Source organism: Monodon monoceros, unplaced genomic scaffold (assembly GCF_005190385.1).
Source record: "Monodon monoceros isolate NGI ecotype Baffin Bay Population unplaced genomic scaffold, NGI_Narwhal_1 Super_Scaffold_15, whole genome shotgun sequence".
NCBI classification, from domain to species: Eukaryota; Metazoa; Chordata; class Mammalia; order Artiodactyla; family Monodontidae; genus Monodon; species Monodon monoceros.
This window is the reverse complement of record NW_021703771.1, coordinates 12820478-12839428: the sequence shown is the minus strand read 5'-3', so window position 1 is coordinate 12839428 and position 18951 is coordinate 12820478. Positions and strand designations below refer to the sequence as shown.

Genomic DNA, 18951 nt, shown 5'->3' with positions numbered 1-18951 from the left:
CAATGATAATAAACTCTAATTACTAAACTAAGATAAACATAAAAACAGAAACAAATTAGATGCAGAAAGCAAACCCCAAGTCTACAGTTGCTCCCAAAGTCCACTGCCTCAATTTTGAGATGATTCATTGTCTATTCAGGTATTCCAGAGATGCAGGGTACATCAAGTTGACTGTGGAGATTTAATCTGCTGCTCCTGAGGCTGCTGGGAGAGATTTCCCTTTCTCTTCTTTGTTCGCACCACTACTAGGTTTCACCTTTGGGTTTGGCCCCGCCTCTGTGTGTAGGTCACCTGAGGGCGTCTGTTATTTTCTGAGACAGGACGGGGTTAAAGGAGCCGCTGATTAGGGGGCTCTGGCTCACTCAGGCTGTGAGAGGGAGGGGTATGGATTGCAGGGTGAGCCTGCGGTGGCAGAGGCCATCATGACATAGCAGGAGCCTGAGGCATGCTCCCGGGGAAGTTGTCCCTGGATCACAGGACCCTGGCAGTGGCGGGCTGCACAGGCTCCCGGGAGGGGAGGTGTGGATAGTGACCTGTGCTCGCACACAGGCTCCTTGGTGGCTGCAGCAGCAGCCTTAGCATTTCATGCCCATCTCTGGGGTCCGCGCTGATCGCCGCTGCTCGCGCCCGTCTCTGGAGCTCATTTAGGCGGCGCTCTGAATCCCCTCTCCTCACGCACCCCGAAATAATGGTCTCTTGACTCTTAGGCAGGTCCAGAGTTTTTCCCGGACTCCCTGCCAGCTAGCTGTGATGCACTAGCCCCCTTCAGGCTGTGTTCATGCAGCCAACCCCAGTCCTCTCCCTGGGATCTGACCTCCAAAGTCCAAGCCTGAGCTCCCAGCCTTCACCCACCCCGGCGGGTTAGCAGAGAAGCCTCTCAGGCTGGTCAGTGCTGGTTGGCACCAATCCTCTGTGCGGGAATCTCTCTGCTTTTCCCTCTGCACACTTGTTGCTGCGCTCTCCTCCATGGCTCCAAAGCTCCCCCCCGCCACGCATCCGCCATCTGCACCAGTGAAGGGGCTTCCTAGTGTGTGGAAACTTTTCCTCCTTCACAGCTCCCTCCCAGTGGTGCAGGTCCCGTCCCTATCCTTTTGTCTCTGTTTTTTCTTTTTTCTTTTGCCCTACCCAGGTACATGGGGAGTTTCTTGCCTTTTGGGAGGTCTGAGGTCTTCTGCCAGCGTTCAGTAGGTGTTCTGTAGGAGTTGTTCCACGTGTAGATGTATTTCTGATGTATTTGTCAGAAGGAAGGTGATCTGCACGTCTTAGTCCTATGCCATCTCGAAGGTTTCTCCAGCCTCTTCTTTTTAAAAACCTTTATTTTCTTTTTTTTCTTTCCCCCATTCCCCATCCCACATCCCCCACTCCCATTCATAACTCAGCTTTTTCTTAATATTAGTCAAAAGATGAAAGTACAAGTGTTCTATTCCATACACATCGTGCACTGAGGCATGACAGGAAACAGTGTCAGTGTTCTTCCTCCACCCATGCTCTTGACTTCACTGATTTGAGGCTTCTGTGAACTTCTTTGAGCTTTGGTGCTAATTTTGATGTTCTGTGAGCTGTTCCCCACAAGGGGTAATTTTGGCATGCTGGCGGTTCTTCCTCTTTCCTTTAGCAATAAGTCTAGGGTGAGGTGTGGAGGAGGCCTGAGGCTGGGGTGAGTTCATTTATGCCTCAGCTCATTGCCCTGTATTCGTCTGCCAAGGCTACCATAACAAAGTAACGTAGATGGATGGCCTAAACAACACGGTTTTATTTTCTCAGAGTTCTGGAGGCTGGATGTCTGAGAAGAGGTATTGGCAGGATCGATTCCTTCAGCAGCCTCTGTCCTTGGCTTGTAGATGGGCTCCTTGTCCCTCTGTCTTCACACGGTCTGCTTTCTGTGTGTGTGTGTGTCCTCATCTCCTCTTATGAGGACAGCAGTCATACTGGATTAGGGCTCATCCTCATGACCAACGTTTAACTTAATTATCTCTCGAAAAGTCCTACCTCCAAATGTAGTCATGTTCTGAGGTACTGGGGCTTAGGACTTCAACCAATTAACTTTGGTGGGAGTGCAATTCAGCCCTTAGGAGCCCCCTTCCTCCAGATTCAAGGTTGGCGTAGTCAGCCTTGGGTGTTACATCTCTCCATCTCCCTCCTCTGTTCTGCCTCCCTCTTCTGCTTTTAAGAGCTCCCGTGATTACATAGGACCCATTTGGATAACCCAGGATAATCTCCCTTTTTTACAGTAAACTAATTAGCAGCTTTAATTCCATCTGTAACCTTACTTCGCTTTTGCCATGTAATATAATATAGTCACAGGCTCTGGGATTAAGGCATGTGCATCTTTGGGTGCCATAATCCTGCCTACCCCTCTAACAAAGAACAGAATCCATCCCACTTTTCAACAAATACCGATTCTCTCCTTTAAGCCTGCTTGGGGCCAAACTCTTGGGGGAAATTTTCTCCTTCCTCTTCGTATTTTTCCTGTTTCCATTGAGGATAAGAGTGTGAGCACGTATACTTCTGCCCCCTTCTCCACACGGGGATATGGTCTTTCTCCCAGAAGCGGAGCTCACCAATCAGGCTTGTCTGAATCAGTATATCCATTTGGCTAGGTTAGCAGAGGCTGGAGCCACGGTGTCAAGGGCAGAAAGCAGACCTCACACTTCCTCTTTCCCTTAATGTCATGGATCAATAGGGAGGCCATGAACTTTTCCTCTGGCAGAGACATCCATCTCTTCTCCAACCTTCACATTTTCTTCTTTTACTTTCTGCATCCAGCCTGACAGGCCTGCTTGTCCTTCCTCATGATGAGTGAGTAAGTCAGCTTAGAACTTGCCCTCTACGGCCCTTTGTCTTTTCTTCAGTGCAAGAGGAGAAAAGTACCCCACTTTGTTTTCATCTCTGAGTCACATTCTCCAATCCAGTTTTTATCCAGACTCCTGCTTTGAGATGATTAGTTTTGCAAGTTCCCCATAATCCCAAAGCAGGAGTCTCTGGATAAAGACACTTGCAAAATCATTGTCACCCATATTTTCTTTTGGAATTAGCATATAATTCTCCTGTGATGTCTTGTCAGCCAGCCTTTAGAGAGGAGGAAAAGAGCCTCTTAAAGCTCAAACAAGAATATCTATTTACTCTAGTAATGCTGCTGTGTGGAAACCAGAGGTTCATTTGAAGTCTTCTAGTATTTTCTACAGGATAGTATGACAAGGATGCTGATATAGAGGATCCCCACCTGCCCCTACTTTATCCATAAACATTCGATTTTTATCAGTATGACTTTCACATAAGCTTTTAGTTGAATAAGATTACATAGTGCTGAAAGCATTGTGTTAATACTAACTGATGTTAGTAAACAATCCTATTGTGATATCAGTGCAGGTTGGTATATACTGTTAGAAAGGTCTGCAGAGTCCAAAATGTCTTCCCTCACATGCCTGCTTGGTTTCTTGGTGAGGATGGGTGAAAGGTGGGGCTCAATGACGTCCTCTCTCTCCATACCATCTCTCTTTAGTTGTTGTTATGGATTTTGTGTTACAGGTTTTTTATGTCTCCCTAATTCATATGTTGAAGTCCTAATTACCCCATTATCTCAGAATGTAACCTTATTTGATGGCAGGGTCTTTATAGAGGTAATCAAGTTAAAATGAGGTCATTAGGTTGGGCCCTAATCTAATATGACTGGTGTCACTGTACAAAGGGGAAATTCAGACACAGACACGCATACAGGGAAGATGATGTGAAGAGACACAGGAAGAAGGTGGCCACCTATAAGCCAAGGAGAGAGCCCTGGATAGATTTTCCCTCACAGCCTTCAAAAGGAACCAACACTGCCTAAACCTTGATTTTGGACTTCTAGCCTCCAGAACTGTAAGACAATAAATTTCTGTTGTTTAAGCCACCCAGTTTGTAGTTCTTCGTTACAGAAGCCCTGGCAAACTAACATAGCTGGGTAGTTGTGCTTCTTATAAAGGGGCCCACGGCTCTAAAGACCAAGGGAGAAGCTGTCTGAGGTAGGACAGACCTGACATAGTGTTATTCTGCCATACCCTCTTGGCCAAAGCAATCACAGCACAGCTTGGATTCATGGAAGGAGACATAGACCCTGCCTACAGATGAGAAGAATGTCAGAGAATTTTCAGCACTTTTTAATCTGCCACAGTGACAGGACAGATGAGGATACAGTGGGGGTCCTGACTTTAGGGAATTATGTCAATAAGAGCATCTGTTCTTACTTTGGTAAGAAATTGTAAACTTTATATATTCTTACTAAGTTTGTAATGATTCAACCCCAGTAAATGCACATGTGCTCATCAATGACTGGGATTGAGTTAAAGCAAACCTGGAGACCTGATTCCCTTATTAGTTACAGCCTTACAGGCAGTTCTTCTAGTGAGGGGTCAAGTCAGGGTTCTAGTTCCAAGCCAGCCTCTAACAAGCTGAGATACCTTGGGCAAATCAATTTACTTCTTTGCATTTCAGTTTCTTTATTAGGAAAAAGAGAACAAGGCCATCTTGAAAGCCTCTTCCAGCTATGAAATTTTATGACTCGATTAATTTTTTCACTGCATAATAAGAACTTGTTATTCCTAATAAATCAAAATTCCCATAAATGCATCTTACTGAATATTTGCTTTAAGTTTGCATCCACTATTTCCTCCAACCTGCTGCATCTTTGAAGAGTAGTGTTATTTGCTACCTTAGTTCATTTTTAATATATGTGGTCTACTTCATCCACTCTGCTGTGCCTGCAAACTAGAATATTCTCCAATTATTTCAGTTCCAGCCTTCGTTGCTGAGGCTTAGAAACAGAGGGCTAACTGAGACAAACCGTGCCGGGAACTTTGGCCATATACTACTTGTCCACTAAACTCCGAACAAAGAACGCACATTTACTTCACTGTTCATGTCTATTGAAGGTAACTCTGAAACTGCCCTTGCCAGGAACTGTGACTCACAGATAAAAGATCCTGTGGGTAGTGAACTCCCCCCAGAGCCATCCCACACAAAGACAGCATGCTTTTGTAACACCCACATACCTTATATTTTATGCTACAGATGGCACCTTAAGGTCCACTTACAAAGAATCATTGTCAAGCTCAGAGGTCAAATGCACTGAATAAAGTATCAATTTAATGGGAACTAGTGTCTGAAATACTTTCCTACTTTAGTAAATTCTCTGAGCCCTGTAAGAGCCTATAACAGGTCCAAAAACTCATTTACACACTCCTTATAACAGATCCTTTAGTTCGACTTCTTTGAGCAATTGCTTTCTTTGTACTAAGCTTCAGAGCATATACTCTATCAAAGCAATTTAAAAGATCTAACATTTTTGAAGAAAACCAAATGCAGAAATCTCTCTGCTGACCTCATGAAAAGACAGAAGGCTTATCAATGAGATGTGAATATTCTGCTTCCTTTAGGAGATTAAGGAACAGAGCTGTTTATCCTAATTTTATCCAGGCACCCAGATTCCATCTACAGATTTCTCGATGACAGAGGAGAATGGTTTCATGAAAACAGCAAGATGATTGTCAATCTTAACTTCACTTCTCCTCCCTACTCTCTCATTACGTGTTTGAACTTGCCCTTCTTTTTCATATCGTTGGCATTTCGTACTTCCTGGGTGAAGCGTATAGGTTGATGAGTGCTCAGCAAGTAAGGGCCTTCTTTTGCACATACAGGCCCTCTTCCATAAAAGCCTATCCCATAACTTTCTGCCTGAACTCTGTACCACAACCTATGCTCAATGTCCAATAAGGCTAGTCTGAAGATACTCCGAAACAGTTCATTACCCTTTGCCAGGGTTATATTCTTTTCTCTCCAGTTGTTCTAGTTCATTTTTAATTTCATTCAGCTCCTGAATTTTTTCCTGCTTGCTCCTGTCTCCAGGACTTCATTTTTAGCCTTGCTTTCCCTGTGTTTGATGCTACATGATCATTATTTTTGTCTCAGCTTTAAATTTCTGGGAATATTTTTTCAAAGTAACTCTTTGTGGAAAAACTTATTCCTGCTCCAGCCCTTTGGAATCAACGTCTTGGTCATGGTTCCTTTGGCCAGTAAATTAACTGTATCTTCCCAGTGTGTTGAGGAGAGAGATTTAGCAATCATTTTGTGTAGAAGCGTGTTCCCCTGTGTTCTGTATATATTCTGGGCGCCCACCCTCCCAATCTTCTCACACCTTCTCTTACCAGACAACTTTAAAGGCTGCATTGACACAGACATCATGAGAGTGTTACTGGATCCCAGGCTTTATCTCTGGGCTAGGGAATCAGAGCAAAGGTTGCTTCTTACCTTGATACCTAATGCATTAGTGTAGAGGATGTTGTTGGCCACTGATAGCTCAGCATTGATTTCCTCTCTGGAAGTTTCCCTCTGACTGAAGGAAGTTGCCTTACCCAGATTATGCTTCTGCCACAGGGGCATCCAGAATCCTATGACTGGTTGATTCGGGGATACATGACCCAGCGTCCTTGCCCAGAGTTGGAACAATATTAAAGGTCCATCCCAGCTTCAAGTCATCCCTTAGTCTCTACTGTTACTGCATTACACTCCAGCTTCTCCCTCAACCCAATCCTGTTTCCTTTGCTCCCTCATAGGTATTTTTCCCTCTGATGAACAGTCTCTGATAAAAACCTGCACATAAATCTCTTTACTGGAGTTCATTCCTAAGACAGTGGTGATCTTTTCTTGCAATTAAATGTTAATTTGGGCTCCAAGGCCATGTTTCTCAACACAACCATTTCAACAGGTCATGGCATCTTCTGTAAATTCATGTTAGTGTCATAACAATGGATTCCGTATCATGGTGAACATGAATGACACATGTTAAGCAGACATGACTGGAAGACAGCTGCGTTTACATGCTTTAAATAATATTGAGACTAAAACAGAATGTATAAATAGCTGCATAGTGCCATGAACGTTGAAGTTACTCAATACAAATCATTGCATTGAGAATGGGTCTCAGTAGACAACCTCTTAAAACATAAGAATCCTCAGTTTTCCATAAAAACTCGTGAAGAAGAAGCTTCTTAACAATTTGATAGGTTAAGTGCAAGAAGCAAGGCACAAGTCACCCCTCTTACCACAAAGTACAGTGAGTAATTTTTTTTTTTTTTTACAGTATAGAACCTGCTTAAAAACTATGAGGAAGTTGAGTTGGTACATAGATAAATTATCTCTAGTTTATTTTTAAACTTTACACCATATTTGGAGAATATGTGTGTGCATTTGGGGCAAGGGTAGGGACTCAGGTATAGAAAAATTTCAAGATAATAGTTTAGTGCTCCCTTAGTTTTATAAATTTTAAAATAGAATATAAATATTGTATAACCCTACCCCATACACAAAGTTAAATCTCCCTTCTAATTACGCCTATGGATGACTTGTCTCTTTAAGTTTCTCTATCTGTAAAATGGAGATAACAATATTTACTTTCCTCATTAGGAAATGATGCATTTCTTAATGTGCATAATATGCTTTGAAGATGAAAAGCTTCATATAATTGTTAAGTGTTATTATTGTGCATAAATTTATTAGGTATCACAGGTGCAGAATTGTGAAGAATACATTAAAGGTAAAATTCATAATAAATAGTCTTTGAGGTTGTAAACCTGAATTAAATATAAAGGGAAAAACAACCTTGTAAACATTAAACACAGATGGTAATGATTTTGTTCAGATTTTCCTTGTATATAGATTGGTTATATTTTACAATTAGACAAAGAGCTAAATAGGCATCAGTTAAGTTTTAAAAATCATGTGAAGCTTGGCTTTCAAAGCTTTGTCCATTCTTGGTAAAATTCTCAATTATAAAAGTTTAATAAAAGAATGCTTCTTTTTATTTATTTTGTGACTTTGGGGATTGATTGGTACAGCCTTAGGGTTTCACTCCAACACATCAACTGTAAAATTTTGGCCAAAAGGCATATGGTCATAATATTCTTGATTCTTAAATGCTCTCCTCATTGCCCAAAAAAGTATATTTTCGTTCAGTATACTCCTTCTGCTTCAGGAAAAATAAATCCCATTACTGTGGTAAAGGCCTTGTTGAAATTCTCTTGGGTTCATAATCAAAGTAACTCTTGTGTGTTTCCTGACTTTGTGCTATAGTAATGTATTTCAAGGATAGGTGAGAGATGCATTTTTGCTTAACTTGTGACAGGTGGCATTTTATTCCCAGGCAGCTATCTGCTTGGAATATTGTCTACTTCTTAGCCATGAGCACAAATCCAGAGGGACCTGGGCTCAGTCTGAACAGCAGTGTCAGGCACATTCCTGGCTTATTCCACAATCTCTGTGCTGGAGCTGGGGCTCGCCTCTCATCCACCCAGAGGGAGTCAAGTGGTCTTGAGTGAAGAAAGATTTATGTTTTTTTAGAATGAAATAATGCCATTTGCAGGAACATGGATGGACCTAGAGATTATCATACTAAGTGAAGTAAGTCAGAAAGAGAAAGACAAATACCATATGATATCACTTATATGTGGAACCTAAAATACGACACAAATGAACATATCTACGAAACAGAAACATACAGGCATAGAGAACAGACTTGTGGTTGCCAAGGGGGAAGGGAGTGAGGGAGGGGAGGATTGAGAGTTTGGGGTTAGCAGATGCAAACTATTACATATAGGATGGATGAACAAGGTCCTACTGTACAGCACAGGGAACACATTCAATGTCTTGTGATAAACCATAATGGAAAAGAATATGAAAAAATATATATATAACTGAATCACTTAGCTATACAGTAGAAATTAACACAGCATTGTAAAGCAACTGTACTTCAATAAAATTTTTAAAAAATATTTATGCCTTTTTAAACTTTCACTTTCAGCTGTTTTAAATGCAGGTATTTGGGGAAGTGGGGTGGGCAGTTTGGAACATGGTGAAGAAATGTCCTGCTGAAAATTGCTGCAGAGATAAGCCCCTCCCCTCCTGCTGCTTCACTGCACTTCTGTAAGGAGTTGTCATCATTTATAACCAATCTCTAGTCAGGAGGATGTTCAGGGCAGTGATGCATATACCTGACTAACAGTGAAAAATAGCGTTCTTCCTCTTTAGAGGAGCATTGATTTGTTTTAAGGGTGAGGGCTGCTAGCACAGTAGACAAAGCCATTCACTGAAATAGGGCTTCATTGTCTTGAGAGCTGATGCATGTCTAGAAAGGATGGGATTAATTCCATGCACATTGGAAGCATCAACTCTCTATTATAAATCACCTTAAAGAAGTTCAAATGAAGGTAAGATAAAAGTTAAAGGCTTTTTGAGATAAGTAAAACTTGGGTTTGGCCAGGGTAGAGCATTAACTATCTATCTATTTTGAAGGCTGCTTCTGAATCAAGATCAGAGGTGGGCATTCATTCCCTTATTCATTCAACCAACTAATTCTTCTTATACTGTGAGACAGTGCTGTATGTCAGGACTGTGATCCATGAAGGATACAAAATGAAATCCCTGCTTTCCCAAATATTATGTCTAGGGGAAAGAATTAAACAGTGAGGGGGGTAAAGAAATCTTGTTACTATCCATGGTGCAGGTCACCCTGTCTCTCACCTAGGATGGATCATCTGGAAGCAGAAGGAGAAAAGGAGGGAGGAAGGAAGGAAGAAAGGAAAGAAGGAAGGAAGGAAGGAAGGAAGAGGGAAGGAGGGAGAGAGGGAAGGAGGAAGGAAAGGAGAGGAGAGGAGTAAAGGAAAGGGTAAAAGGGGATCACTTTTCTCAAAATGCAAAGAAAAATCTCAATAATAGCAACAAAAACAAAAATAATTTCACTCTAGAAATTCAGGACAGATGCTAGAGAAGCCCAAGTGTCCACATGTATGGCCTTTTGATTTTCCTCCCTTGGTTGTCTGTTTGGGAGGCTCTTGAACTGCTGTTCTGTCCTCCTTCACAGCTCTGATGAGTCCACTGAAGTGGACGAGGATCAAATTCTAAGAGAAGCTTTGAGACAGACCTAATTGCGCCGTGCGACTTGTGTGATCTAAGTTCCCTGACCAGGGATCAAACCCAGGTCCTCGGCAGTGAATGCACTGAGTCCTAACCCCTGGACCACCAGGGAATTGCCAAGACAGATCTAATTTTAAAACAGATGTTATTATAGGACATGTTATTTGCAAACCAATATGCTTTTATATATAGACATTTCATTTACATTGAGGAAATGGGAGCAAATTTAAATGAATCATATCTATTTTCTTTATCCTAATAGGATAAAATGGTATTCTTGGTTTTCAAAAATAACAAAAATGAGTAGAATAAAACGTGTCATTATCAAGTACCTACCAATGAGACAACCAATTTTGAAAGGAAAAATATTTATCAGGGATTACATAATTATTGGGGTTTCTTATGTATTTTTCTTATTTAAAAAAATGGAAGCTTGGAAAGGAGAGGGCTATGAATATCTATGACTATTTTGCTTTAAAATTATAAATACCTAGAGCTTGGATGAAGAGTTCATTAAGAGCATCTCATCATTCCATCGCCTACATCTCATTATTCCATCGCCTACATCTCATTATTCCATTGCCTTCATCAACTTCTCTCCTATCAGGAGGTCTGGGTTCCACAGGCCACCCCTCCCTCCTCTGCCTTCTCCTAATCCATTCATGCTCCTAGGACACTGCTGGCCCCTCAGCCAGGTACCAGCTCTGATGGCACATAAAACTAGGATGAAGAGCTTTAAAAAAATGTAATACCTGGATTCAACCGAACATTCAATATATTATTAGCTCCTAATACTGACTAGATAAATCTTGCTATTGGTTAGCTATATATTTTAACACTGATCTTTCATAATGTAATACACATCTGTTTATCCAACTGGTATACTAGCTGCATACTGCATTAAGCACCCAATTAGACCACAAGTATCTCAAATTCTGTATCTCCCAAACTAAATGTATTGTAAAGTTTGTTCTCCTCTAGTGGATGGACATAGAGTCTGTCATACAGAGTGAAGTGAGTCAGAAAGAGAAAAACAAATACCATATGCTAACACATATATATGGAATCTAAAAAAAAAAAAAACAGTTCTGATGAAAGTAGCAGCAGGACAGGAATAAAGATGCAGATGTAGAGAATGGACTTGAGGACACGGGGAGGGGGAAGGGTAAGCTGGGACGAAGTGAGAGAGTAACATTGACACATATACACTACCAAACGTAAAATAGATAGCTAGTGGGAAGCAGCTGCGTAGCACAGGGAGATCAGCTTTGTGCTTTGTGACGACCTAGAGGGGTGGGATAGGGAGGGTGGGAGGGAGACACAAGAGGGAGGGCATATGGGGATATATGTATACGTATAGCTGATTCACTTTGTTATACAGCAGAAAGTAACACAACATTGTAAAGCAAGTATACTCGAATAAAGATGTTAAAAAAAAGAAGCCTGAGTAGCAATACTCATATCAGGTAAAATAGACTTTAAAATAAAGAATGTTACAAGAGACAAGGAAGGACACTACATAATGGTCAAGGAATTAATCCAAGAAGAAGATATAACAATTATAAATATATATGCACCCAACATAGGAGCACCACAATACATAAGGCAACTGCTAACAGCTATAAAAGAGGAAATCGACAGTAACACAATAATAGTGGGGGACTTTAACACCTCACTTACACCAATGGACAGATCATCCAATCAGAAAATTAATAAGGAAAGACAAGCTTTGAATGACACAGTAGACCAGATAGATTTAATTGATATTTGTATGACATTCCATCCAAAAACAACAGATTACACTTTCTTCTCAAGTGCGCACAGAACATTCTCCAGGGTAGATCACATCTTGGGTCAGAAATCAAGCCTCAATAAATTTAAGAAAATTGAAATCATATCAACCATCTTTTCTGACCACAACACTATGAAATTAGAAATCAATTACATGGAAAAGAACGTAAAATACACAAAGACATGGAGGCTAAACAAAACATTACTGAATAACCAAGAGATCACTGAAGTAATCAAAGAGGAAATCAAAAAATACCTAGAGACAAATGATAATGAAAACACGATGAACCAAAACCTATGGGATGCAGCAAAAGCAGTTCGAAGGGGGAAGTTTACAGCTATATAAGACTACCTCAAGAAACAAGAAAAATATCAAATAAACAATCTAACCTTATACCTAAAGGAACTAGAGAAAGAAGAACAAACAAAACCCGAAGTTAGCAGTAGGAAAGAAATCATAAAGATCAGAGCAGAAATAAATGAAATAGAAACAAAGAAAACAACAGCAAAGATCAATAAAACTAAAAGCTTATTCTTTGAGAAGATAAACAAAATTGATAAACCATGAGCCAGACTCATCAAGAAAAAGAGGGAGAGGACTCAAATCAATAAAATTAGAAATGTAAAAGGAGAAGTTAAAACAGACACTGCAGAAATACAAAGCATCCTAAGAGACTACTACAAGCAACTCTATGCCAATAAAATGGACAAGCTGGAAGAAATGGACAAATTCTTAGAAATGTATAACCTTCCAAGATTGAACCAGGAAGAAATAGAAAATATGAACAGACCAATCACAAGTAATGAAATTGAAACTGTAATTAAAAATCTTCCAACAAACAAAAGTCCAGGACCAGATGGCTTCACAGGTGAATTCTATCAAACATTTAGAGAAGAGCTAACACCCATCCTTCTCAATCTCTTCCAAACTATTGCAGAGGAAGGAACACTCCCAAACTCATTCTATGAGGCCAACATCACCCTGATACCAAAACCAGACAAAGATACTACAAAAACAGAAAATTACAGACCAATATCACTGATGAATATAGATGCAAAAATCCTCAACAAGATACTAGCAAACAGAATCCAACAACACATTAAAAGGATCATACACCATAATCAAGTGAGATTTATCCCAGCAATGCAAGGATTCTTCAGTATAGGCAAATCAATCAATGTGATACACCATATTAACAAATTGAAGAATAAAAACCATATGATCATCTCAATAGATGCAGAAAAAGCTTTTGACAAAATTCAACACAAAAACTCTCCAGAAAGTGGGCATAGAGGGAGCCTACCTCAACATAATAAAGGCCATATATGACAAACCCACAGCAAACATCATTCTCAATGGTGAAAAACTGAAAGCATTTCCTCTAAGATCAGGAACAAGACGAGGATGTCCACTCTCACCACTATTATTTAACACAGTTTTGGAAGTCCTAGCAGTGGCAATCAGAGAAGAAAAAGAAATAAAAGAATACAAATTGGAAAAGAAGAAGTAAAACTGTCACTGTTTGCAGCTGACATGATACTATACATAGAGAATCCTAAAGATGCCACCAGAAAACTACTACAGCTAATCAATGAATTTGGTAAAGTTGCAGGATACAAAATTAATCCACAGAAATCTCTTATATTCCTATACACTAATGATGAAAAATCTGAAAGAGAAATTAAGGAAACACCCCCATTTACCACTGCAACAAAAAAGATAAAATACCTAGGAATAAACCTACCTAGGGAGACAAAAGACTTGTATGCAGAAAACTATAAGACACTGATGAAAGAAATTAAAGATGATACCAACAGATAGATATACCATGTTCTTGGATTGGAAGAATCAATATTGTGAAAACGACTATACTACCCAAAGCAATCTACAGATTCAACACAATCTCTATCAAATTACCAATGGCATTTTTTACAGAACTAGAACAAAAAATCTTAAAATTTGTATGGAGACACCAGAGACCACAACTATCCAAAGCAGTGTTGAGGGATAAAAACGGAGCTGGAGGAATCAGACTCCCTAACATCAGACTATACTACAAAGCTACAGTAATCAAGACAATATGGTACTGGCACAAAAACAGGAGTATAGATCAATGGAAAAGGATAGAAAGCCCAGATGGTCAACTAACCTATGACAAAGGGGGCAAGGATATACAATGGAGAAAAGATAGTCCCTTCAATAAGTGGTGCTGGGAAAACTGGACAGCTACATGTAAAAAAAATGAAATTAGAACACTCCCTAACACCATACACAAAGATAAACTCAAAATGGATTAGAGCCCTAAATGTAAGACCAGACACCATAAAACTCTTAGAGGAAAACATAGGAAGAATACTCTGACATAAATCACAGCAAGATCTTTTTTGATCCACCTCCTAGAGTAATGGAAATAAAAACAAAAATAAACAAATGGGACCTAATGAAACTTAAAAGCTTTTGAAAAGCAAAGGAAACTACAAACAAGATGAAAAGACAACCCTCAGAATGGGGAAAAATATTTGCAAACGAATCAATGGACAAAGGATTAATCTCCGAAATATATAAATAGCTCATGCAGCTCAACATTAAAAAAACAACCCAATCAAAAAATGGGCAGAAGATCTAAATAGACATATCTCCAAAGAAGACATACAGATGGCCAAGAAGCACATGAAAAGCTGCTCAACATCACTAATTACTAGAGAAATGCAAATCAAAACTACAATGAGGTATCACCTCACACCAGTTAGAATAGGCATCATCAGAAAATCTACAAACAACAAATGCTGGAGAGGATGTGGAGAAAAGGGAACCCTCTTGCACTGTTGGTGGGAATGTAAATTGATACAGCCACTATGGAGAACTGTATGGTGGTTCCTTAAAAAACTAAAAATAGAATTACCATATGACCAGCAATTCCACTCCTGGGCATATACCCAGAGAAAACCATAATTCAAAAAGACACATGCACCCCAATGTTCATTGCAGCACTATTTACAATAACCAGGTCATGGAAGCAATCTAAATGCCCATCGACAGACAAATGTACAAAGAAGATGTGGTACGTACATACAATGGAATATTATTCAGCCATAAAAAGGAACAAAATTGGGTCATTTGTAGAGACGTGGATGAATCTAGAGACTGTCATACAGAGTGAAGTAAGTCAGAAAGAGAAAAACAAATATCACATATTATCACATATATGTGGAACCTAGAAAATGGTACAGATGAACCGGTTTGCAAGGCAGAAATTGAGACACAGATGTAGAGAACAAACTTACGGACACCAAAGGGGGAAAGCAGCAGCAGGTGGGGTTGGTGGTGTGATGAATTGGGAGATTGGGATTGACATGTATACACTGACGTGTATAAAACTGATGACTAATAAGAACCTGCTGTATAAAAAAAAATAAATAAAATAAAATTTTAAAAAAAATTCAGGAAGAATCAAATAAGGCAATTGGACTGAAATGCTGTAACCATTAACTATACTTGAAAATAATAATCTCTTTACTCCAGCCTGTACTCAAAATGGTGAAAGAATTCAACAAAAGGAGGGAAAGTATATGTTTCTGACATATATTTTGGGTAAATAGTAGAATTTAAATTCAATGGAGGCAAAAGTGATAATCCCTAAAAATCTTTAAGAGAACAATATAAATCGATTATTTCGAAGTAGATTTTTTTGCTTTGAAATATCTCAAGAAGTTAGGAAGTCTTCTCTAGCTCTATGATTCTACTGAAGTTATCCAAAAACATAGCATTGTATCTAGTCCACAGTAGGACAGTTGAGATGACAGAACCCTAAACATCTGGTGGCTTCGGTTTCACAGTTCACAACTTACATCAGTTACCAAGGTCATTTTTCCTGTAGAGAGTGATAAAAACATTTCCACTTAACAGTTCTATTGTCCATTTCATACTCCGTCTTATCTGTTGTCCCCAAACTCCTCAACCACATTTACTGCAAGTATATTTTGGCAAAGGGCAGAGGAAATAATTTTATATGCCTGCAAACTTTGAGCTTGCCAGAGAGCTGCCATGCTAAAATGTATCTATATCCATGGGTGAAGTTTAAAGTAGATCTCTACTTTTGCCTCATTTCCTCGGTTTATGAAGCCTGGATTTTCTGTTGTTCAGGTACAAGGACCTTATGGTTATATAAGTAAGTATGTACAAAGGAATGTATAAGTTGAATTTGGACTGGGAAATATAAGAATGAGTCAAGAAATCTACGCATGAACTGCTCTTGCATCCACTTTTAGTGCATCGATTTAGGGAATAAAGTGTGGGGATAACTCATTTTCCCAACTATTATAAAATTTTTCCAAAAATAAATATTTTTGTTTTTCATTTCCTTGAGAAATTAAAATTCAGACAATCAGATTTCCTCTTCCCAATTTATCTGGACTCATCATCCCTACAAATTTACTCCTTACTCATAATTAATGGTATAAAAAACAAGTCTAAAAAGTTTTTATTAAATAGCAGCTCTACCCGAACTATCTTACTCTTCAGATATTTGTATGTATCCTGTTTTATAATTAGAAATTTGATTTGTTTGAAATAATGAGAAAATGATTTGCTTCTCCTTGCTCATAAAAGGCTCTTGGAAAAATTATTAGTATTCTGCAAATAATGGAAGAGGTAGAAGTTGCTGTGAAATAAGTTTCTGGTTTTAACAGAAACAACACATAGAACTATTTAATCCTCAAATGGCTTTCAAAGCATTTGTTGATGAATACTAGTTTTTGAGGACAATATCTATTAGATGTGGTTGCTGATACATTGGAGAATATATGTTTGTGTATGTGTGTATACTCATAAAAGGCATATAATTTTTAAAAAATTTTTGACTTATTAACATGGTACATATTTAAGACAATTTTTAGTGCTTATTATGATTTAAAGTTTTGCCCATTTTGTCAATTTTAATGTTTTAGTTTAGAGAGGTTTTTACTTTAAGCTTCTTAAAATTATGACTTATAGTCTTTCTGGGTTATCTGATATTCAATGAAGAAGCTAGAACAAAAGTGGGCTCAATCATCCTTAAAGTCATATGAGTATTAGAATTGTTATAAAAGTCAATTACAAGCCTGACTGATTGCTAACAATGTAACATAAAGCAAGTTAGCTGAAAAGATTAATATCCAACTTTTTAAGGGACTTATAAAAGAAAGTCCCAGTCACACAACTTATAATCAATGTCAAAAGGTATCCAAATCCATTAACTGAGTTTTCTGTTATGCTGTCAGAACAGTTGAGAAATGTCATTAATAAAAAAAAAAAAAAAATGGCAGAACAGTGCCACTGCCTTGTTAACTGGCAACAACTTTGAGGAAAGACTGCCCCGTGCAGAAGGCAAGGAAGTGTTAACCACCCCACTTTGTGACTCGGTCCTACACAATTACCTGGTCATCCTCACCTGCACCGAGAGGGCTTCTCAATCTTGAATTTGAGAGGTAAAAAGAATGACATTGAAAGAGAAAGAGTTACAACAAATCTAAATAAACAGAAGCAAAGTGTTTGGAATGTGTCCAAAAGAAGGAGCTCATTTCATATAACCCTGTTGGAGCCTTACAAAGATGTTGTTAGGCTCGTAGCTTTCATTTAGGAAAAAAACATGTTGCTCTCTATGAGGAGAGTTTATTAGAGGCTTTTATCAAATATTCATTTACTCAATGTAATGGAGTTGAAAAACTAGATGAAATTTTAACATTATTTTGAAAAGAATACTTTAAATAAGTTAAGTAAGGTGTATAAATGTGACAAAAGTATTGTTAGAATGAATGACAAAAAAGGAAGTTAAAGAATGTCTGTAGATGTGTCTGTGAAGGTAGTTCTGAAATTTAAACACAAGGCTCCAGGAAGCAAACCTTGGAGAATTTCTAACTGGGTAACTGCTTGAAGTTAGATGCAGCTGTCTTCTCTCTTCTCCATCTTTTCCTGTCTCTTTCCCTCTCCATTCTTTCCTCTCCTTGCTCCTGTCTCTTTCCTCCCACAAGGTTCTCAACTTCTGGTAAAGTAGCTGTTTTGTATTCAATCTGTGAGTCAGTCATTGAATCACCAATTATTTACCAGTCTTATGGAAGCAAGTCTTTCTTTTTCTGACCAGGAATGGCAACTCCTGCTGTTCTTTGCCATAAAAAACCAGTATGCTTTTAAATTTTGTTGCAATGTCCAAAGTTACCTATTTAATTTGCCTAACTAAACAAACATTTTGACATTTACGGTGACTGTTTTTACCTTTCTGTTTCAGCACATATGTGAAGAAAATGAGTTTATCTTCTAATATGAACCAAGCTTCCAAATATTTGGTAGCAAGATTTAAATATCTAATATGGAGAATTGTTTTACTAAATTATTGTATATTCATTAGATGAAATATTTTAAGAACCCTACTAAAATGATATTTGTGAAGGTTTTATAGAAACATAGAAACTTTATGTTATACTGTTAAGAGGAAAAAAAAGAAAAAAATGAAATTAAATTTTCACTTAAATTCTGTGGTCTATGAGAAGAGTGACTTGGTTTTAAAAAGCTGGATAATAAAATGCCTGATATACTGTGCCCAGACTACGCTTATTGGTGTCACACAGTATATATCTTATTGTTCAGTTTCACCTGAGATGCAATCTGGACAATGCAGGAGTTCAGTTTCACCTGAGATGCAATCTGGACCCACCCACGGAGAAGCAGAGGGAACACCATCCTGTCCCACAGCCAGGGAAGAACACAGGTAAGACAGATAATCAGACAATGGATAGTTTAGTGCTGGATCAAGAAGGAGAAACCTCCCCAGTAATAAGCAACTAGGGGTAGGGATTTTCCAATGATAATGACCTCTTTAGGAATATCATTGACAACAAATACCTGCATTTAAAAGGATCTTTGTATAATTGCAGATTTAGAGACAGACCGTTTTCGGCAAATAACAGAGGCTTTGAAAGAGGAACTTAGCATCTATATGCACACCCGGAGGCAAGGTGTAGTCCATACAGAAAAGGAAATTAGGCTGAATGGAGATATTTCTCTGCCTCATTTGACCAAAGGTTTTCACTATGGCCTTAGTGGGAAGGAGTTGGAAATTAATATCAGACTCCACCATTATTCATTTAAAGTTTTACATGTTAAATTGGATTAATTGTATACTACTTGTCATTCCAGTTTTAATGGCCATGAATTTCTTTATTGTCTTTATAAAGAACCAAAGT

The 18951-nt window shown here is 38.7% G+C and overlaps 1 long non-coding RNA gene across 1 annotated transcript in view; it reads left to right on the top strand.

The window, feature by feature from the left end:
- The window catches only part of LOC114896170, a 46132-nt gene extending 27656 nt beyond the window's left edge, over positions 1–18476 (top strand). Inside the window, exon 4 of the long non-coding RNA XR_003793731.1 lies at positions 18356–18476. This is a non-coding gene — a long non-coding RNA (uncharacterized LOC114896170). The remainder of the gene's footprint in view (positions 1–18355) is intronic.
- Positions 18477–18951: the final 475 nt, after the last annotated feature.